At 41.4% G+C, this 23,983-nt stretch overlaps 1 protein-coding gene across 2 annotated transcripts in view; it reads left to right on the top strand.

Moving 5' to 3' along the window:
- Positions 1–22,351: 22,351 nt before the first annotated feature.
- DNAJC5B (DnaJ (Hsp40) homolog, subfamily C, member 5 beta) overlaps positions 22,352–23,983 on the top strand; it is an 81,158-nt gene continuing 79,526 nt past the window's right edge. The window contains exon 1 of one of the 2 annotated variants that reach the window (XM_012000208.1): positions 22,352–22,512. The gene's annotated coding sequence lies outside the window, so the exon portion shown is untranslated. The remainder of the gene's footprint in view (positions 22,513–23,983) is intronic. The other variant, XM_012000209.1, reaches the window with a different exon arrangement.

Below are 23,983 nucleotides of genomic sequence, written 5' to 3' on the forward strand. Positions count from 1 at the left end.
GTTGGGGAAAGGTTGGAAGGGCTCTCGCATTAATGTTTTTGTTCCTGTCACAGTGGACTCAAAAACCAGGCTGATCTTCTAAATAAGTCATGCATGCAAAGAGGTTTAGCAGAGAGCAAGGACCCTTGTACCAGGAAATGGATGGCAACCAAATGAAAGAAGGTTCTGATCAGTGGGTGAAAGGTATTGCCCAGAGACATTCCCTGAGCTGCAGAGAATAGCCGAAGCAGCTTGTACAAGTTCTAGTGGTCTGTAGCACAGAGGAAATGAGCCACTAAAGTGCTAATGAGGCCTGGACATCATTGGAAGAAAGTATAGAGTGAGAAGAAAACAAGAGTCAGGACAGACGCTTAGGGAGCAAGTGGAAAAAAAGAGTCAATGAAAGATTCTGATGAGAAACTGTCAGGGATGTGGACGAGAACCATGAGTGTGTGGTGTTCTGGAAATTAGGAAGCATTTTTTAAGGAGACAGTATCGAATATTTCATAATGGTCAAGTTTGATAAGGAATGCAAAGTATCCATTGGGTTTGGCAATTGAGAAGTTACTGGTGACCTTAACAAAAGCATCTTTAGTGGAATGGTGGGAGCAAAAGGTAGATTGTTCATTGAGAGTGAAAGATGACAAACTCCAGACATGAGGACAAGTCTCCTGAGCAGCCTGTCTGAGGAGTGGCACAGGACAATAGCTAGAGGAGTTTATCCCCTCCCTCCCTTTTCCCTCTCTCCCTCCATCTCTCTGTGTCTCCTTCCTTCTTTCTCTTCCTTTCTTCCTTCTCTCTCCATTCATAATTGGCAAGACATACACTTTTTTTTTTCTTTTAATGAGATGGAGTCTTGCTCTGTTGCCCAGCCTGGAGTGCAGTGGCATGATCTCCACTCACTGCAACCTCCACCTCCCGGGTTCAAGCAATTCTCCTGCCTCAGCCTCCCTAGTAGCTGGGATTACAGGCACATGCCACCACACCTGGCTAATTTCTTGTAGAAACGGAGTTTTGCCATGTTGGCCAGGCAATGTAGTAATTTTTAGTAGAAATGGGGTTTTGCCTGTTGGCCAGGCTGGTCTGAAACCCCTGACCTCAGGTGATTCACCTGCCTTGGCTTCCCAAAGTGTTGGGATTACAGGAGTGAGCCACCGCGCCCGATGACATACACATTTTTTAAAGACTGTTAAGTAGGATCTTGTGATGAAGAGTCTGAAAGTCCAGAATGGAAATGGCACAGATGGAGGCAGTGACCTTGAATGAGAGAAGGAGGAAACGAATGAATATCTGTTCTTCTGAGGATGGAGGGAAGGGACTAAGGAAAAGGTGTACATAGAAAGGTTTTGTGAGAAAGCAGGAGGTGATCAGTCAGCAAGTTGAGGGAGTTTGTCTGTTAGCCTCCAACCTCCAAGTTCTCTGCAAGGGAGCTAGCAAGATCATCTGCTGAGAGCAAAATTAGGAGGCAAGGACAGGCTCCGGGAACATAGAGGTTTGGAATAATGACAGTAGAGAGTGGGAGAGGGGGACAAAATAAATGGCACAGAGGGCTCACATGTGTGGGACCACATGTTTGTGACACCAAGTAAGTTTGAAACTCATAATACGTTTTTCCCCTGCTGCACCTGAATGAGGTGCAGTGATATTCATGTGAGATGTGCTCAGGGATGGCAGGTGCAGGTAGATGAGGTGTTTAGTAAGTATCTGCTTCCCCACTAGGCAGTGCAGGTTGGTGGTACAAAAATATGCAACTGTGACTTTCCAGTGAGAAGAAATATTTCCATTTGATTAAATTAATATCAAGGATATGAAGGTCTTCTAAAATTGTTGATTTCAAGCTGAGTACAGTGACTCATGCCTGTAATCCCAGCACTTTAGGAGACCAAGGCTGGAGGACTGCTTGAGCGCAGGAGTTCAAAACCAACCTGGGCAACACAGTGAGACCCTATCTCTATGAAAAATAAAAATAAAAAAATTAGCTGGGTGTAATGGCATGTGCCTGTAGTCGTAACTACTCAGGTGGGAGGCTCACTTGAGCCCAGGAGTTTGTGGTTACAGCGAACCATGATTGTGCCCCTGCACTCCAATCTGGATGACAGGGTAAGACCCCCATCTCTAAATAAATAAATAAAAATAAAATATATAATTGTTGATTTCAAGTTTGGGAAGGTAAACAGCAAAATATCAGGTGGTGCTACTTGGTTATTGGACCTGGGATTGTGACTGCCCTTATCTTGAGAACACAACAGAAGTAATTAACTTCCTTCCTGCTCTACCCAAGTCAAGGGAGACAAAAGAATTTCCAACATATCCAATCTTGACTTTGCAGACAACCTTCAAAGGAAATAATAGGACAGTAAATTTTGGGAACATGCTCATGAAGTGTCTAGCACATGAGATCATTTATTACAACAATTGCATGAAAGCAGAAATACCTTTTTCTTAGAAAAGAGATCTGAATTCAGATAAGGCAGAGCAAGAGTAAGAGAACAAGAGCCTGAATGAATCAGTTTGTCCTCTTTGCCTGGTAGAGAAAGTAAATCAGTCCTCTTGCAGGTAGGTGTCAAAGCAGGAAAAGGATATGGAGAATATTGGAAATAATGTCCAAGGATATGTGGAGACGGTCATGGATATGCTACTCCTTGAAATTGATGTTTGTGTAAGGTTTCAGAAAGAAACCCACATCTGAGCAAGAGTTTCTCTTGTGGAATTGATTTTGATTTGAACTGGTAGCACAGCTCCCACGTGAGTGTGAGTGAGTGATGTAGTGCAGGCCTGTTAGGAACTGGGCTGCACAGCAGGAGGTGAGCAAGCAAAGCTTCATCTGTATTTACAGCCGTTCACCATCACTTGCATTACTACCTGAGCTCCACCTCCGGTCAGATCAGCAGTGGCATTAGATTCTCACAGGAGCGAAAACCCTATTGTGAACTGCGCATGCAATGCCATCAGATCTTGGTTGGGTGCTCCTTATGAGCAGCTAATGCCTGATGATCTGAGGTGGAGCTGAAGCAGTGATGCTAGCACTGCGGAGTGGCTGCTAATTCAGACTAACATTAACAGAGAGGTTTGACTGAACAGAGACCATAATAAATCAATTGCTTGCAGACTCATATCAAAACCCTATCAGTGGGTGGTAAGTGACAATTAAACTGCATCTGGTGGCAGGCTTTAAGTATGAATCTGACACTTATTTTAGTCTGCATGTGGTCTATTATTTTATTTGCCACTTTCATCTGTGCCTCTTTCCTGCACTGAGCACTTGTCTCAGTCACAGTTTTGGTAAGTCCACAAGCTAGCCAAAATCAGAAAAAAAAACAAATGCCACTGGAGAGCCTCTTCGAAAAGGGGAAAGACCCAATGATGAGAAAGAAGGAGACTCCAAGACTGCAACAAAAAGAAAGCTTAATTTAAAAGAAAATGCTAAGTCCTACTTAAATTACGAGTTCATTGCAACAGGTGATTCACATTCTCCAAGCCCGCTTATATAGTATGTGGTGACCAGATATCCAATGAAGCCATGAAGCCTTCAAAACTGCTTTGCCATGTGTAGACCTGCACCCTGCCTTTGGAGTTTTTCAAAAGAAAAACAATGTGAACACGAAGAATAGAAGCAATTATTGAAGGCCAACACTTCATCAAATGTGTCTGCACTGAGACCATCATTCTCAGTGGCTAACCACATTTCTAAACCTAAGAATCCCATTACTATTGGTGAAGAGTTGATCCTGCCTGCTGCTAAGGAGTTAAGGACATTTGTTGTGAACTTTTAGAAGAGGCTGTGGTTCAAAAGGTGGCACGTATTCCTCTTTTGGCTAGCACCATAACTAGGCAAATTGATGAAATAACAGAGGATATTGAAGCACAATTGTTAGAGAGGATTAATGAGTAACTGTGGTTCACAATCCAGGTTGACAAGTCTACCAATGCTGACAATAAGGCAACAATGCTTGTTTTGTGCGATATATTTTTCAGGAGGATGGGCATGAGAACGTGTTATGTGCACTTTTGTTGCCAACCAACACCACAGCTACAGAACTATTCAAGCCTTTGAATGATCACATATCAGAAAAACTGAATTGTTCATTTTGTGTCAATATGTGCACGGACAGAGTTGCTACCATGACTGGATGGCTTTCGGGTTTCACTGCTTGGATCAAAGAGGTAGCTTCTGAATGTGAGTCTATGGAGTGTGTCATCTAGAGAGAAATGCTGATTAGCCGAAAAATGCCATCTGAACTTAACAACGTTTTGCAGAATGTGATTAAAATTATCAACTACATTAAAGTATATGCCCTTAACTCACATCTGTTTGCTCAGCTCTGTGAGGAGATGGACACAGAACACACATGTCTTCTTTATACACAGAAGTGAGATAGCTTTCTAAAGGTAGATCACTGGCCAGAGTTTTTGAGTTACTAGAGCTGCACCAGGGATTTCTTTTAGAAAAACAGTCACCACTGGCAGCACATTTCAGCGACACAGAATGGGTCACAAAATTTGCTTACTTGTGCAACATATTCAACCTGCTCAACAGACTCAATCTGTCACTTCAGGGGAGAATGACAACTGTGTTCAAGTAGGCAAATAAAGTGACTACCTTCAAAGCCAAAATGGAATTATGTGAGTAACGAGTGAACATTGGAATTTCTGACATGTTTCAAGCATTAGCAAAGATTTTGAAAGAGACCAAGCCAGGGCCTGGCACATAATCACCTATCTTAGCTTTCAAAAGAGTTTAAGCATTACTTCCAACCACAAAAGACCCCCAAACTGGGAAGGAATGGGTCTGTGAACCATTTCTGAATAAGCCAGGTGGGTCAACTGGTTGAGATCACAAATGACAATGACCTTAAAAGTATGTTTGAGATAACTTCAAATCACCATACCTTCTGGATTAAAGTCAAGGCAGAATATCCTGAGATTGCTACAAGTGCATCAAAAAGCTTGCTGCCATTTCCAACATCCTGTCTTTATGAAGCAGGGCTTTCTGCTGTGACAGCAACCAAAATGAGATTATGAAGTAATCTTCAGTAACACTTCAGGTGTCACTGCCTCTCATCACTCCCAGAAAGAACCGTCTAGTTGGAAGAAAACAAGTCAGGGCTCCCACTGACTCTACATTATTGGGAATTGTATAATTACCTAATCATATATTACAATGTAATAATAATAGACATAAAGTGCACAATAAATGCAATGTGCTTGAATCATCCCAAAACCACCCCCCACTCCTGGTCCATGGAAAAATTGTCTTCCACGAAACTGGCTGCAGATACCAAAAAGTTGGGGGCCATTGGTGTAGTGCAAAGGGGAAGGAAATATCTAACATTTGTTGAGCCCCTACTAAGTGCTAACAAATCACTTTTCCCCATTTGATTAACATAACACTGTGCCATAAATATGAGTTCCTACATTTCATAGGGGAAAGAATCTGGGGCTCAGAGTAGTGTAAGAACTTGCCCAAGTTTACGTGCACAGACCATCTTGTGCATCTCAGACATGGACCATGGAGACAGGCAGAGCAGGCCTGGGATCTGGCTCTGCCACTAACCAGCCCTGTGACTTGGGAAACCAGTGAAAAGTAGTATCCAGGATGGTCGGTTTATTCAATCACAGATGCTATTCCAGGCATCGCTGTCCTCAATCAGAGAACGTGTTTTGTAGATGTTGTTAAAGTCCATAATCAATTGCCCTTAAGTAAGAAAGGTTATTCTAGATAATCTGGGTGGGCCTGATTCAATCAGTTGAAAGGATTTCAAAGCAGGTTAAGGCTTCCCTGAGGAAGAAAGTCCATCTGTGGACCAGCTTCCCTGAGTGCCTCAAATTCCAGCCTGCCTTTCTCAATGGCCTGTCCTCTGGATTTTGGACTTCCCCAACCAACCCCACAATGACATAAACCTACACATAAAAATTCTGAATATCCCTTGCTGGTTTGGTTTCTCAGGTGGAACTCTGATACAGTGTCTCCCTCATGTGTGGTGAAGATTAATGGAAGTCATGTTATTACCAGACGGGAAGCATTTGACATGGTGCCAGGAACATTCAAACAGGTTTGAAACATGGTCGTTATTACTGTGAGGACTTGGCAAACACCAGGTTAAGCCTACATCTAGTCGGTTCTCAAGCCTGATGCTTTACCCAGCACAGACTTGGTCAATAGCTATAGTTACCAGTTCTATCACCAATTCAATGGGACCTACCACAAACTCAGTGTGACCTTGAGCGGGCTACAAACTCGATGGGCCCTGGCTTCCTTCCTGTAAAGTGAGGGGATTGTGTACCAAATGATTTTTGTATAAACTTCCAGCTCTGATGTTGTCTGGGTCAGTTTTGACCTAATTGATCAGATTTTTATTAGGCCATGTCTACTTTCTCCAGCCACCAGACAAGATTTGTTCCGTTACTGGTACATTCAGAGCTCCTCCTTCATAAACGGCCCTCTAATTACTGGGTGGTTTATGGCCCAAGAAAATGCAAACTGAGTTTAATATTAACTTGGGCAAAGCATTCATGTCAATTTAGTCAGTAGTTCTAGAGCTCCCACTCTGCCCCAGATGATGGGCCATACAATATATTTAAAAAGCATTAAATCTGGTCCCTGCCCTTAAGGAGCACAGGGAGACCTCCAAAAATCAGATCCTACTGTGAGGGAGTAAGTAATCAAGTCTAAGCACTATAAGAGTTGAGAGTAAGGAGGCAGTGAGATCATTCTGGGCTGAAATAATCAGAAAAGCTTAGCAGAAGAGACAGGAATTTAGATAGGTGAGATGTGTATGTAAGAGGTAAGAAGGAAGTTAAATCTTCCACTTTTCCTGTGCATCACACATCTCAAAATCCAATGGGTATGATTTTGGGAGCTCTTTACATTACTGCTTGCCTTTGCTGACAAAGAATCAAGAAGCAAATACCACAGGATTTCAGACTTTCTCTCCTATTCTCCCTGACATCCTCATTAACCACCATTGCTCTGTGCAAAGATGAGCATGTACAGTAACTTCACTACATCACACACATTTATACACACGTATCTACAGATGCCCTGACAGTCCCATCATTTGTGCATTTGGGGACCCCCGTAGTAGAATAAGTTTCATTAAAGTGGGTGGATCCTAATCCACTTTTCTCTTGTCTACTGCATATATCTTGCCTTCGACAAAGCAGGCCTTCAATAAATATTTAAGGAATAAATAAATGAAAGTATAATCACTCTCCAGACTACAGGAGACACAAAGAGAAAAGTTTCCCTAACTGAAACTTTCAATGGCATTAAAACCCTAATAATGGTGAGTCTTACACTTTGAAGATTCTTTGATTTTTAATGTCAGCCCAATCTAACTCTCTCCTCCCACCTAAAAAAAAATATTGCTTACATCCTACCATCAGGACTTCCTATTCAAAGAGCCATTGATAGAACCACAGCCAAAAACTTGCTGGAGCTGAACAACAACAACAACAAAAAAACAGTGGGTGTAGGCAGAAGAAAAGTTATGCTTGAATGACAAGCAAACACCAGAAGGATTAATTTTACAAGCTCACCTTTGTGATCAGATGAAGGCAGCCTGACTTTTTAAAGACAATATTTATTTTTATCAGTTTAATAAACAGCTCTTAGCAACATTGATAGTCATCCTTCATGGACAAAAACAAAGAAGGCTTATTAACTTTAAATTGTTCACTAATCTTACTTCAGTTTGTTGCCTCTTTCATGATGATATTTTGCTAAATGAGTCTTAAAAAAAAAAAAAAAACTTGGTGATGTGTGTAAACAAGCCAGAAATTCTCAAGACTGTGGTCTAATGAAAGCAAATAAATAGAGTTTACAAAATAATTCAGAACACTGAAAGAGACAGTGTTTGGGATGTAAATATAGATTTCTACAAACAAGCAGCTAATAATCATAAGTCAACATTCATAAGGATCACTCTAAAGACTGGAAGTGGAAAAAATATCCTCTGGATTCAGAAGTCTCCTAGCCAATTGCAAAATAATTCTGTCTGTAGAATTCTAATTTGATGATTATTAACATTTATATTCCAACACATTTCTGAAAACATGTATTGAGCACCAGCTATGCGCAATGGATAGTTCTCAAAACACTGCATCCAATCCATGCAACCAGTCATTACTTATTTACCAAGGATTGTACTATGAGTAGTATGGATAATGTAATGTACACATGCTGTTTTTGCCTGATCAACCTCTATGCATTCCCCCTTCTTCTGTTAACAATGCCTGAATTTTCCTTTGGGCAGCTACTCTACTTTATTCCACACGCTGTGCTCAATATGACTGAACCCACCCTCCTAGCTCCAGGGGTCTTCAGGTCATCATGACCTGCTCAGTCCTATTTTGGCCTCAGTGATTGATTTAGAGATGGGCATAAATACAGATTGAAATAGAGATGGATTTGGTTATATAAACCTTTGACAAGAGAAGCTCTCCTCCTGTATCTTGCAAACTGTGAGGCTGTTTAGTAAGACCCTGATTAGGAAGAGGGTGGAGAGCAAGTCTGACTTTGTGATGGTGCTGCATATCTTCCATTTGCCCCAGGTCTACCCTCTCCTCCTCTCTCTCGGCTGACTACATAAACTCTTCTTCTTTGACTTCCAAATAGGCGTGCTGACAGAAAAATTGGGTTATTTATTTCCCTCTCTGTGGGGTCCCCTGGGGCTGGCTGTGTCTCACTACTGAAGGCTTCAGCTGTGTCAGAGGACTGTCTCCACACAGCTCTTGGTCTTCAGGTTCCAGCAGCCACCCTTGCTTTGCTCCTTCAGGGTTAGCTACGACAGTGTCCCACTATTACTTAATCTGGTCCTTCAATATCCCTTAAATTTCCTAAGCCCTGCCCTCATCTTTGTAAGCAGTCTTCTTTTTAAAACCCAATTGGACAGAGCCATCTATTTCCTCCCAGAACCCCAACAGATACAATGCCAGCATTTGTGTTCTGGATCTAGACATGCCTAAAGATAGTGACACTCTTGGACTCTTTTCAGTTACTCAAGTCAGTGAATGCCCTTTTTCCTTAAGCTGTTTGGTTTTTCTGTTGCTTACAACAGAGTCCTAATAGTCTGCTAGACTGTCGAAATCACATAGACTCATACAAGACACTTTTTTAAAGGGAGAGGGCATTGTTATGGACTGAATTGGGTACTCCCCAAAATTCATATGTGGAAGTCCTAACCCCAAATACACTAGAATACGACTGTGTTAGGAGATAGGATCTTTAAAGGGGTAAGTTAAAATGAGGCCTTATGGTGAGTCCTAATTCAATATAACTGGTGTCCTTACAAGGAGAGTTGATTTGGACACAGACATGTTCAGAGGGAAGACCATGTGAAAACAGGAAGAAGGCGGTTGTCTGTGAGCTGGGACAGAGACATTAGAAGAAATCAATCCTGCTGATCCCTTGATCTGAGACTTCCAGCCTCCAGAACTGTGAAAAAGTGAACTTCTATTGTTTAAGCCACCTGGTCTGTAGTACCTTTTTTTTTGGAGGGAGGGGCGCAGCCCAGGCAGATTCATCCAGGCACCTATGGACTAGAACTGGGGGAGACACTTGTAGAGGCCAGCTGCTGCCTCCAGCTCTCTGAGCCAGCATGGCCTCCTAGTTGTGGCTGATAAGTCTCTCTCTACATTGGGTCCACTTGCGTTGGCTACTCACTGGCCCATCTTCCATATTTCCCAGTCCAAAGTAACCAAAACTAATTGACTTGGTTAACTACTGTGATTACCATTGGGTGAGACCTTTGCACAGGCCCACCTCATGGGTTTCTGGCCAGCAGTGCATAAGCTGCCTTTGGGCACTATGCCCACACCTGGTTCCACCAGTGGCTGCCATGTGTTGGGGACAGTTCCATGATGGTTCTGTGTGTAGAACATGGTGGGGGTGCTCAGCTTCAGTGTGAAAGGGATGACAGACACAGCTGGCATTTGACAAGTCCAACATTGGGTTCCCTGAACGAGTGGCATTGCTAATTACATGAAAACATCAATTCCAACACATCCTGCTCAGATTTGGCCTCAGTTTTTACTGTGCAGCCAATTGCTCATACCAGTCACTCACAAGGCCACTCTCTTGACCTCGAGTTTTACGAGATTCCCCAGAATCCTTACCCTAGCCACTTGGCTGGCTTGAGTTAGTTTGATGTGAGTTGATGTTACTTTGAAACAAAAAAGCCTTGATTAAAATAGTTTCCAAAGGAAACCGCAATTCGGTCCAGGAAAGAGGGATCTGTTTATGAGTAAACATGAGTGTTACAGATTATTTACAGATTATTCCTGACAATGCCATCAACTGTATGACTGTGCAAGTAGTCAACTCTTTATCTAAATGAAAAGGAAGGAATAACGAACAGTGTTTTCCACATCCCAGGAAGGCTGCCAGCGAGTCTGAAGAAGGTATCTCATGAGGTCTTCCACTCCTTTCTCAGGCAGGGATTCTTGTCTTCTAGTTCCTTGATCCCGAAAAGGAAAATTATTTCAAGTTTCCTGAATTGATCAATTGATTAATTGATTCTTTTTACTCTCCATTGACTTTGCTTTCTTTGCTTTCTTTTTTCTTTACTCACCTCCTGACACCTCAGAAGACAGAGGCGTCTCTCGGTACAGGATTTAAGTAGGTGCAGGATTTCAGATTCATGATCTGTGGCACAGATACGACGGTTTAATTCATTTCTGTGTTTGGTCATTTCTCTTTTTGGGGAGCCTGTGGGTAGTACATGGTGTTGGCCTGGGCTGGAACATGAGCTTGTAAGGTATTTAGGCTTTCAGGCCTGCTCTGCTGCCCAGTGACCCATCCAGCAGGATGTTTGCCCTGTGGGATTTCACAAGTGCCACAGAACAGTGACTGCTTCCCCTTTTGGCACAGGATGTTGATTTTTGTTAACCTATCTCTGTTTCACCCTTATATGTTTGGTGGGGGTGCTGTTCAGCAAATATTCACTCTGTCTCCTTTCCTCACCTATATTAGGAGTATCATAATCTCTCCACTGATGCTGGAGCTGGTCATGGAGTTGTTCTGGGCAATGAATGTGAGCAGAGGCTTTGAATGTGTCTGCACCCTTTGCCTTGACATCTCAGTCTTTTGTGTTCCTTCCTGCTCTACCATTAAGAAGAGCTTGCCCCAGGTAGCCACTGTTTCTCCAATGTAGGTCCCAAAATGAGAGACTCATGGGACAGACCTAAGCCTCACCCAAAGCACAGAGCAGGGCTGCTGTAGCTGACCAGTCAACCTGTGGGCAAGAAGTAAATGTTTTGGTACTGCAAACCACTGAGTTCTTTTTTTTTTTTTTTTTTTGAGACAAGGTCTCACTCCGTTTTTTTTTTTTTTTTTTTTGAGACAAGGTCTCACTCCGTTGCCTAGGCTATATTGCAGCGGTGCTATCAGAGCTCACTGCAGCCTTGACCACCTGGGATCAAATAATCCTCCCACCTCAGTCTTCCAAGTAGCTGGGACTACAAGCATGTGCCACCACGCCCAGCTAAACTCAGAAATTGTGTTACACAACATTATCACAACAAAGCTGATTAATTCCGCTGGTGAAGTTTCCCAAGGAAGGGAGGAATAGTTCTATTTGGGATTTAAAAGTGAGGAAATAGGTAGGAAAGAAAGTTGAAGGACTTTTTTGGATAAGGAGGCACTCTATATCCAAAATCAGATTAGAGTATTCCAAACACCACACCCCTGAGAGATGCTAGAAATGTTTCCAAATGACTAGAATCCAATAAAGTATTCTTTATGCAGTGTTTTATATAAAACTTTAATAATTAGTGATACTACTAAAACTCAGGCAATGATATGCAGAAAATGGGATCTGGACCCCTTCCTTACACTATATAAAAAATGAACTCAAGATGGATTAAAAACTTAAAAACTACAAAAAAAAAAACAAAACACAAAACACAAAAAACAAACAAAAAAAAAACACAGAAGAAAATCTAGGCAATACCATTCAGGACATAGGCACAGGCAAAGATTTTATGATGAAAATGTCAAAAGCAATTACATCAAAAGCAAAAAAATGGACAAATTGCATCTGATTAAACCAAAGAGCTTCTGCACAGCAAAAGAAACTATCAGAGTGAACAGACAACCTACAGAGTGGGAGAAAATTTTTGCAATCTTTCCATCTGACAAAGATCTAATATCCAGGATCTACAAGAAACTTAAACAAATCTACAAGAAAAAACAACCCCATTAAAAAGTGGGCAAAGGATAAGAACAGTTACTTCCCAAAAGAAGACATACATGTGGCCAAAAAAAAATGTGGAACAGTCACTTCCCAAAAGAAGACATACATGTGGCCAAAAAAAAATGTGGAGAAAAAAGCTCAACGTCTCTGATCATTAAGTGCAGATCAAACCCACAATGAGATACCATCTTATGACAGTCACAATGGAGATTATTAAAAATTCAAGAAACAATAGATGCTGGCATGGTTGCAGAGAAAAAGGAATATTTTTACATTGTTGGTGGGGATGTAAATTATAGTTCAACCATTGTGGATGACAGTGTGGCAATTCCTCAAAGACCTAGAGGCAGAAATACCATTTGACCCAGCAATCCCATTACTGGGTATCTACCCAAAGGAACATAAGTTATTCTTTTATAAAGACATGCATACGTATGTTCATTGTGGCACTATTCACAATAGCAAAGACATGGAATCAACCTAGATGCCCATCAATGATAGTCTGGATGAAGAAAATGTGGTACATATATACCATGGAATACTATGCAGCCATAAAGAGAAACAAGATCATGTCCTTTGCAGGCACATGGATGGAGCTGGAAGCCATTATCCTCAGCAAAGTAACACAGGAACAGAAAATCAAACAATGCATGTTCTCATTTATAAGTGGGAGCTGAATGACGAGAACACATGGACATACGGCAGCGAACAACACACACTGGGGCCTGTTGATGGGCGGTGAGGGGGAGGGAAAGCATCAGGCAGAATAGCTAATGGATGTTGGGCTTAATACCTGGGTGATGGGATGATCTGTGTAGCAAACCACCATGGCACATGTTTACCTATGTAACTAATCTGCACATCCTGCACGTGTACCCCTGAACTTAAAAGTTGAAGGAAAAAAAACCCAGGCAATATTATAGTCCCAGACAAGATTCTATAATAAATAAATACTGGGCCAGTCATGGCGGCTCATGTCTGTAATCCCAGCACTTTGGGAGGCCCAGGCGGGTGGATCACAAGGTGAGGAGTTCAAGACCAACCTGGCCAACATAGTGAAACCCCATCTCTATTAAAAATACAAAAAATTAGCCAGGTGTGGTGGTGCGTGCCTGTATTCCTAGCTACTCGGGAGGTTGAGGCAGAAGAATTACTTGAACCTGGGAGGCAGAGGTTGCAGCGAGCCAAGATTACACCATTGCACTCCAGCTTGGGGGGACAGTGCAAGACTTCATCTCAAAACAAAACAAAACAAAACAAAAACAAAAACAAAAAACAACCACCACCACAAAAAAAAAAAAGCAAGAAATAGCTTGGGGATCAGCTAGAGATATAGAATCCTAATAAATGTTAGAATCTTATGTTCTAGAATAACTTATGTTAGATCATTTTTATGCAGAATACACAAGTATTAAGGGCACATTTTCAACTGTGTTTTTATTATAAATACCTTGAAGATAATTGTTAAAACAGACATCTGAGACAAAAATTAACTTTTATATTTATAGAACAAGATTGAAAAGTTACTTGTTCATTTTTTGAACAGTAAGTTTGCACCTGTTAAGATAAATATAGATAGAATTAAAATCCTAATCATAACAAAGTTATTAGAGTCTGTCAATAATGGATTAACCAATAATAACATTGATATTTATTTCACTCTGATACAAACTATATATTTAATTTCACTTTAAGCAACATATGATGCAACAAAATACCAACATAACAAAATAATTCAGACTTACCCATGGAGTTTGTTTTCACAGGAGCTGATCTACGTTCAATGACTGCAAACCACGTGAGCAAGTTTCACTTGTGTTTCTAAGAGACATGCTTTTAAATAACATTTATTTTTTATTTTTTCCTGGCATTAACTGGGGACAATCTTGCCACATTTTACTATACAAAACTACAAGGAAGGAACACTCAATTTGATGTTCATGTAAAATATAATTACCCACTTTTCTTCCTTTACAACATGTACTCCAGAGACAGGATGCCAAGCCAGAGGCACATAACGCACTGCCTATCATTAATAACAAGTACATGCTTTTGAAATGATTTCACAGTAACGCTTATTCAAAATATCCTTTATTTGCTTTTCCGAATATTTTATGAACATTATAGCCCCTCAATAAGTATTGCCTGTTTCAAAGCAATGATATAAATAGGAATTTATTGAATTAAAAAGTTCACCAGGTACAATTATAAATAAGTATTATAAATTTTAACATGTACAAAGTGTCATCTCTGCCCATGACTCTCAAGGTGGTCATGCTGGCAGGCTCATGGTGCCTGTCAGGATTGCAGAGAGCTGGGAGAAGGGGTTCTCCACCTTGCCCTAAAGAAGTATCACTCATCCTTCGAGGCTCTTCTCAAAGACCACATGCTAAATGAAGTCTTTCTTGTGTTTCCCAAGAAAAGATGATCTCTTCCTTCTTTAAATCCATAGAGCATCTATTTTTTCTCTATAATAAAGCTAATAATAGTAAAAAATCACACTGCTTTGTCATTGAGAACTTCCACTATGCTTCAACCATGCTAAAGTCTACAGTCGGTGTCTCCTTTCTTCTTTGCAGCACTCCTGCAAGGAAGGTATCATTCTTTCCTCTTTATAGATGAAAAAATTGGGCAAGGATTGGAATTCAGGCTGTAACTGCAAAAATAGTAGTCCTAACAACGCTGTTTTCACACTTGATTTGCAGTTGAGTTGTGTGTGACTTTTGTCTCCCTGCTCTGTGGGGTAGTTCTTCCAGCAGGTATTACTGTGACCCTTTCTATCCCATGGGAGTGTTTTGTATACTAAGTAGCCAACAAAAATAAATACCGTATTTCTTTTTTTTTTTCTTTTCTTTTCTTTTTTTTATTTTGAGGCAGTGTTTGGCTCTGTTGCTCAGGCAACAGAGGCAATCATTGCTCATTGTAACCTCAAACTCCTGGACTCAAGTGATCCCCCTTACCTCAGTCTCCCGACTAGCTAGGACTACAGGTGCATGCCACCAGGCTCAGATAATTTTTTAAAATTTTTGTAAAGATGCAGTCTCTCTCTGTTGTCTGGGCTGATCTCCAACTCCTGGCCTTGGCCACCCACAGCGCTGGGAGTACAGGCCTGGCTCTGGTGTCTGGCCAATACTGTGTTCCATATTTTCCAAACAGCAGTCACTTTTTCTACATTTAAGCATCTCTTAAATTGGAACATGTGTTCAATTAATGCCTTGATGTATATGGTAGTCTTATTTTCTTTTCCTAAAAAGCTGTTATTAGCTCTTAGTTATCTCCTAACCAATTTAATCTTAGAATCAAGGAGTAGTTATGGAAATAAACTGGGTAGAACTCACCCTAAACTGCTCAGAGAAAAGATCAAGGTAGATTTCTTTAGGTTTCTTAATGCTATAAGAGTATTAAGTACAGGGGGAATTCAGAGGATAATTCATCTGAAAATAAAAGGGAAGGTGATCAGAGGTGGCTTAGTAAAAATGAAAAGTCAGTGGTTTCAAGGGAACATACAGATGACACCAAGATCTCATGAGGAGAGGACACTTCCAAACACTTGCTTTCCTGTGATTCCAACACCAAGGTAAGCCAGAAACACAGCTGGAGGGTAACTGGAGGGATCCTGAGTCCACCTGACCCTGAACTACACATACTCCATTCCTCGATATCCTGGCAACAGCATTATAGTGAGAAAGATCACATTAAAATGCTGCAAACAGTCTTTGAGGCAAGGACATGGGTAGTCTGTCTTCTAGCTGTAGCTTGAAGAAGTCCTGGGAGAATTTGGTAGTGACGCCATGAAGGGAAATGATTAAGTATAAAATGATTAACAAGCCTATGTTCTTTTATCTTCTCCTTGTCTTGTTTCAGACATCAGCCTCATGGCTTGAGAGGAAATGCAGTAGATTATTATTATTTTTTCCATTAGCTTAGCTTGGAAGAAAAGAGAGAACTTTAAGTAGCTGTGTTGGGGAGAGGGGCTTGGGGTTCAGGGAGGTTTCGTGTTTTTATGAATAGAAAAGACTTGAGAATGTTTTTATGCTGAGATGGGAGAGCCAGAAAAGAGAGAGAGAGAGAGAGAGAGAGAGAGAGAGACTGGTAGAAATTAGTTAAAGGGAATAATTGAAGGAGCAAATTCTTAAAAGTAGCAGTATTAAATGGGGGCTCAGGTCACATAGAGAGGTATTAGCCTTGGTCTGAAAGAGAATGCCTTTCCACTGAGCTGCAGGAAGGTGTTAAGAGTGGGCATAGATGTGGATGTATTTAGAGTAGGGTAGGTTTGGAATTGAAAATGGGAATAGTTAATGGTTTCTGAGTTTTTAGCAGAGGAAATGAGGTTCACTGCTAAGAATGAGAGGGACATAAATGAAAGGCTTCCAGAGATTGGTGAGAGTTTGCAATGACTGTGCAGTGGACAGTGAGAGAACTGCCCTGTGCTGAGGGCATAATTGAGGTTGGAGACTGTCTTGGTTCATTTATGCTACTATAGAAAAGGACCATAGGCTGGGTCATTTATATATAACAGGATTTTGTTTCTCACAGTGCTGGAGGCTGGGAAGTCTAAGACCAAGGCACCGGCCTTGGTGAAGACTGCTTTCTGCTTCCAAGGTAGTGCCTTATAGCCACATCCTCTGGAAGAGTCAAATGCTGTGTCCTCACATGACAGAAAAGCACAAGAGTAACAGTGCCTCAGGTAGTTTCCTCCAGCCCTTTTATAAGGCACTAATCCATTCATGAGTGATATGGTTTGGCTGTGTCCCCACTCAAATTTCATCTTGAATTGTAATCCTCATAATCCCCACATGTTGTGGGAGGGATCCAGCGGGAAGTGATGGGATTATGGAGGTGGTTTCCCTCATGCTGTTCTTGTGATAATGAGTGAGTCTCACGAGATCTAATGGTTTTATAAGCGTCCAGCATTTCCCCTGCTCACACTCGCTCCATTCTGCCACACTGGGAAGAAGGTGCCTGCTTCTCCTTTGCCTTCTGCCGCAACTGTAAGTTTCCTGAGGCCTCCCCAGCAATGCGGAACCGTGAATCAATTAAACCTCTTTCTTTATAAATTACCCAGTCTTGGGTATTTCTTCAGAGCAGCATGAGGACGAACTAACACAACGAGTGATTTAGTCACTCTGCAAAAGGCCCTACCTCTCAATACCACCACAATGAAGATTAAGTTTCAACATATGAATTTTGTAGAACTTTCAGACCACAGCAAAGACCACTTGTACTTGGCATGGTCTTTATGACATTATGTGTTTCTGCAATTGTGACTATTTGGGGGTAAAGAAAAAGGAGAAGAGACAGATTTCTACCATGGGTGGAGAAAGTAGAAAAGTTTTCTGAGACAGGGACTCACTGGGAAAGCTAGACCAATATTAGCTGCAATCTTTGGGAATGTAGGTCTTCACAGTGTGTCTCATGTTTGGTTTAAAGCACTTCCAAAATATCAGACAGTTATGTCTGAATGGAATCACACAAATGTATCACAAAGTCAAATATAACTTTTTTTTTTTTAGTTTCTAAAATGCGTGGGTTCTTGGTCCTATATATAACTTTCTGTTCTTCAGAGAAGAGCCACATAGAAAGGGCAGGCACTGGTCTTAAAGGGATCACCTTATAGGATCTAAACCAATACATCCCTTACACTTTACTTACAATACAGCATAAAATGCCTCTGCTAATGACTTGAGCATTGTATTTCTTGGATCTATGATCACTTATTATTTTAACCTTTCAAAGCCAATACTTTTAGAGCATTCAACTCAAACTACTTTTATTGGCCTGGAAATGCTTTATTGCAGTTTGGCTGACATTTTCTTTTAATAATGTCATTAGCACTCCTTAAAAATGAATTCTGTTGGGGTATATAGTACTACCTTTGTTTTAAGAAAATGTTATGATTTTGTGTGTACATGAGGTGGGTCCCATAGCTACAAACATTAGCAATATGTTTCTGATTCAACAGAAAGATCTTTCTGATTCTATAGGCACACTTCCATTTCTATTAAGCGTTAAGGATTTGGTTGGTAAAAATTCCTGAATTTAGATTTACTTTTTCAGGATTACATTGAATTCTCAACATCTTTTAAGAGAGAGTCCAACTTCAGAGTCACTAGGCTTAATTAAAATCTCTAGCGCTTAGTCTGTTTATATTCCTTACCTACTTTGTAGATTTAGCTCTGGTAACTGTTGTTATGCTGACACTGGTTTCCAGTGGGTCACTGAAATCAAATTAATGCAGGCATCTGAAAAGTCAGACATCAATTGTGTTCATTTTCATTTTCCTTATTTTAAAAGGTACAAAATAAGGAAAAGTTATTCTGTTTAACCTTGAAGAATCCTGAATGTATGGACATAGACTACAAGCATTTTAGTGGAAAAATAAAAATTATTTGTAGAAAAAATCCTAAAGAACAAAAACCAAAAGCAAAATAAGAACAAAATTCCTTTCTATACCAATTCTTTTCTGAATATGTAAAGACCCAAGGTCCAAACTCCATTTCCTAGGCCTTTGGAAATGCCTTTAGAGTGTACTCAATACTTTACATTCTGTACTACTATCGAGAGCACTCTATACTGTACATTCAATTTCTTTGTCCAAGTGCAGTAGCTCTCAAAGTCTGGTGTCCACCATCAGGCCTAGGAACCTGCTAAAAATGTCAAGTCTTGAGACTCACTCTAGATATCCAAAACCAGAAACTTGATGGGTGGGGCCTGCAATTTGTGTTTTAACAAGTCCTCAGCTGGGTGCGGTGGCTCACTCCTGTAATCCCAGCACTTTGGGAGGCTGAGGCAGGTGGATCACGAGGTCAGGAGTTCAAGACCAGCCTGGCCAAAATGGTGAAACTCTGTCTCTACTAAAATTACAAAAAATTAGCTGGGCATGGTGGCGGTGGAGGGGGTGGGCCCCTGTAATCTCAGCTACTAGGGAGGCTGAGGCAGAGAATTGCTTGAACCTGGGAGATGGAGGTGGCAGTGAGCTGACATTGTGCCACTGCACTCCAGCCTAGGCGACAGAGTGAGACTCCATCTCAGAAAACAAAACAAACAAACAACAACAAAAGAAAACCAAAAACAAGTCCTCCAGGCACTCCGTTGGTTTGCTCTAAAGTTTGGGAACTTCTGGCCTAGAGCATTGTTCTCAAGTATTTGTGTACACCTACACCACAAGCTCCTGGAGGAGCTTGACTTAACATGAGTCTCTTACTCAGTCCCTGAGATTTGGAGGCAGTAAATGCAGGAAGCTGTGTGGGAATCTGCGTGTGTGTGTGTGTGTGTGTGTATATATATATATATATATATAGTCTGTAGAACACAATTTGAGAAATTCTGCCTTGAAGTGGAATTTAAATGTTGACAAAATTAGCATTTCCCCCCACAAAATCCTTCTCCATAACTGAGCAAAAACCTTTGAACTCTGACTTACAAATATCTATAACTTTCACTCAGCCTGCAGAATGCCTGCTTCTGAAGAGGTGTGCAGGCTTCCCTCATCACTGCCGTGGGGACCTGGAGCCTCTGTGTGCTCCAGGTGTAAGGCTTTGCCTGACTCTGCTACAGGTGTGCACCTGTTTCATCACAGGGATGTATGCTCAAGGGATGCGGCATAATCCACACCTCCACAGAATGTACAGCATTGAGTATGCTCGGCCAAGACAAAACACAAGGAAAGATGTCATCTTTATTTGCCCTGAGATGATAGTTGGAGGAAGACTGTTTGAGCAAAGAGGCGTTGATCCCTGCATATCCTGCCAGGGAAATACCCTCTTCTAAGCAAGGTGACCTTTCAAGCAAGTTTTGAGAATTACTGATTTAGAATGTAAGGTATGCATAAATATATCTGACTGTGATTTGGGATCAGACACACACTGCATTTCTTCTTTCCATTGAACCTTTTCTAGATCAGAGATGAAAAAAGAGATTTTTTTAAATGTAGAAAGGTGAAGTTTGTGATGGCAAAAAAGCGTATTAATTGTGATTTTATTAAATATGTCATGTGTTTTCTTCAAGGTATTGGGACCAAATTAATGCATTCATAACATTACTTTGTTTTCATTGTATTTGTTTTTATTGTCATCTGACATTTAAGGCAATAAATACTGTATTTCTACTTACGTTAATAATAAAAAAAACCTTTAAATAATTTTATTCCAGTAAAATGTGTGAATTAATTTAAAGGAAAAATGTTAAGTAAATATTAGTGCAGATGGCAACATTCTGAAGATGCCACATGAATAATCAAAGTGTGGGAAACGCACGTTATTTTCATGAGTTCAGCATAATCCATTTTAACACTTTTCCAATGTTGAGCTTTATATTTGTTTTCTGTTATAAACAGTGCTTCAAAAAAACCTCTTGTAGCTAAATATTTTTCATATCCGTAATGGTTCTCTTAGGAGAATTCACAGATGTGGAACTGTTGAATGGAAGGGCAATAATTATATTATTTTAAAGTTTAAAATTGGTGTCCATTAATCATTTTCCTAAGTTTTTATGAAGACATTTAGGAAGTCAGTAAAGCAGCATTTATGACCTATGGGAATACTTTCTTCCTTGTTACTCAAAGCGTTGCTTAAGGCAGTGGCCTTCAAGTGTGTTCTGGGACCAAATGGCAATTTCTCCCCAACCAGCCAAGGCGTGTGGTGGGGAAAAGGCTTGGTGGAAGATCTGGTTTGTAGTTAATGTTAAGTAACCTTTCCACTTAATTAGCTTTGTGATATCGTGCAAGACACAACTTCTCTAAGCTGTAATTTTCTCATCCATAAAATTATACTAAAAATAATACTGGTTATCTCACCAAGTTATGAAGATTAAATAGAGTGATATACGTGAAAATAGCTTGTAAATGAAGCATGATGTAAAATGTTATCAGTATTATAAAAGCCCAATATATGTTCTCCTCTTGAGAGATTCTTAAAGCCTAATTCTCTGACTTCACAGGTACGTCGTCTCACGCAATTCAGATAATTTTTTAGTACCATATGGGGTTAGTGTCTAGAAAAAAATGAAGGATATGAAAGAATGAAGAACGAAGTTCCAGTGAGACGCTATTTCTTTACAGATTGCTCCTCCCTGTCCCCCACACAACACTAGAAACTGGTATAGCGCTGTAGTCAATACTGTGTGTGTGTGTGCATGTGTGTGTATGTTTTAAACAAGGTCTCATTCTGCCGTCCAGGCTGGAGTGCAGTGGTGCAATCTCAACTCATTGCAGCTTAGACCTCTTGGGCTCAAGCGATCCTCCCCTGTCAGCCTCCTGAGTAGTTAGAACTACAGGCATGCACCACTACGCCCGGCTAATTTTTGTATTTTTTGTAGAGATGGGATCTCACTATATTGCCCAGCTGGTCTCAAACTCCTGGGCTCAAGTGATCCTCCCACCTCAGCCTCCCAAAGTGCTGGGATTACAGGCATGAGCCACCTCACCCCGCCAACACTAACTCTGGACTTTTGTTTGAGCTTTGCTGCTTATCATCAAATCTCAATGAAAATATTAGTTACTCAGAAGTCACCTTACTTGTTAATCTAGAATTGGTCTGGTGGCTTAGGATTTCTGAGTCTAGGCTAGGACCAGAGCTAGCCACTCCTGGCATCTACGTTGCTAGGGAAACTAATGATCTTCACTGAGACTCTGTTCTCTTCCCATAATGTACATTACCCAAATGGTCTCTTGTCATGTGTGGATTCAGGTAAAAATTGTCTGATGAGCTGCATACCAGAAAACTGTGATGTGGACAAACTCCAGAGAGTAGAGCAAGATCTGAGTGCAGCGTGGTCAGAATGGCAGAGGCTGACACTGAGAGCACCTGGACTCTAGAATCAGCTCTGTCACTTCACCACGTGGGGCCTCAGTTTCTTATCTGTAAAAAAAAAAAAAAAAAAAGGAGTTAGATGAGAATCTGGTCATGAGCTGGTCTTCTAGGTCTCTCCTCACAGTTAAGATCCCATAATTCTGCAGGTCAGTTTATAACCTGCAAGGGGATTCTCCCCTGAGGGCCCTCACAAGGTTTTGAATGGTAGAGCAAGTGGAAATGGGGGAATGTCCTTCCCAACCTCCCGCCGTGGGCAGGAGAGGAAGTGCTGTCCAGGAGGGCCTTAGCTGGACCATCTGGGGGAATGAGGATTCCACTCTGTGACATCACAATATCCAGCCCAGGTTTGACCTTGACAACCGGGAAGGAGAAATAACAGGAGGTGCAGTTACTGATATAGCCAAGGTGGGACGCTGCTGGAGGGAGCTAGAAGGGATCAGCCAGCCATGCCTCCAGTTCAGGTACGTGGCATTGCTAAGCTCGGAACAGGACTTGCCAATGTCTAAAGGAAAAAGAGGAGAGATCTCAAGGCAAGTGTGTCTCCAAGCTTAGGAAGAACAGTATAAGCACAGATAGCATGTGCCCCAGCTGTGTTATGGTAATGTAAGGTTCCATACGAGCAGAAGCAGAGCTGGGTGCATTCTGCCAACAGCCAGTCTGCTTGTCATGAAGCTGGACGGTGAGGACATTTCTGAGGCTGTAGTCCACTTGTGCTGCTGGTGATATATTTCTATATAGAGGTTTTTGTCTTTCAATAGCTTCTCCCTGGAATGACAGGGAAGAGTAAACAAAAATAAGTTCACTGAAGGAAGTATTTTAATAGAAGCCAGTACAAAAACAAACAAAAGTAATAAAAGGTGAAAAGTTATATTATGGGTTAGCAAGCAAGACTGACTCTAAGGTCGAGTTTTGAAAGTTCAAACCTTGAAAGGCAAAAGGCCACCCCTATAAACAGTAAAAGAGAAGGGGCTTTTGGCTGAGAAGTAAGTAAAACAGTTCTGCTGGAACCATATACGGGACCCCCCACCCAGCTCCCAGCAACTCCCGCCAGTGAAATCATTGCTGGGGATGCGGACAGTTCTGTTTTCTTTACCTTGCCTTGGGGTTTTGGCTTCTACAATACTTGTTTCTTCCTGCAGTCTTGGGGCCCCGAGAGGCTCTCAGTGACAGCAAAGAACTGTTCTGTTTACCAGTGGGGCGGAGCACGGGGCCAGCGCCAGGCCCTGACTCATCCCCATGTGGACTCCCTTGGGTCTTAGCACACTGCAACCCCGGAGTTGGAGCACAGGACAGCTCAGGCAGGCACGCTGAGCTCTGCCTGCAAGGTCAGAGTTGATGGCGATGCTCCCTCAGTGGGAGCCGGAGTCCCTGTTCTGACAGGTAGGTCAGTCACCCACAGGGGACCCAAACAGCCATCGACAAGAGGAGGAAGAGATGGAATCTCTATCCACAGGACACAATTCTAACTCTCCTTGACCTCCAACACATCACGAATAAATATGTCATAGCAGTAAGGCCAATACTCTCACATTCTATGAAAGTAGTAATCGTCCCCACAGCATGTAAAACTGAGAGATCCAGATAAAAACAAAATACACTTGCACATTAACTTTATAGCACACATTCAACTGCTGTACAGAAGTCACTGTGATTTTCACAATTCGGTTATGATCTAATCATAACCACTCAAACCTTGAACATTAAAATCTCATTGGTCCAGTTTTTAGCCTTCCTTCCTTGATAGCCATTGAAAACTAAGTTTAAGCTGAACCTCAGATAATACCCACAAAACACAGAAAGTCCTAACTCATCTCCATTTGCATTTATTGACTATAACGTTCCCTGACCCTTGTGTTAGTCACATGCTGCTGCAGCCTGTCACATACTGCAGAATTGTAGAGTCGGAAGGAACTGGAAGATCATCCATTCCACAGCTTCGTTTCCAGAAGGAGAAACCAGACACAGAAGTGTCTGGGCTAAGGGGATCAAGCTAGTTAGTGC

Source organism: Mandrillus leucophaeus, unplaced genomic scaffold (assembly GCF_000951045.1).
Source record: "Mandrillus leucophaeus isolate KB7577 unplaced genomic scaffold, Mleu.le_1.0 Scaffold621, whole genome shotgun sequence".
Taxonomy (NCBI): domain Eukaryota; kingdom Metazoa; phylum Chordata; class Mammalia; order Primates; family Cercopithecidae; genus Mandrillus; species Mandrillus leucophaeus.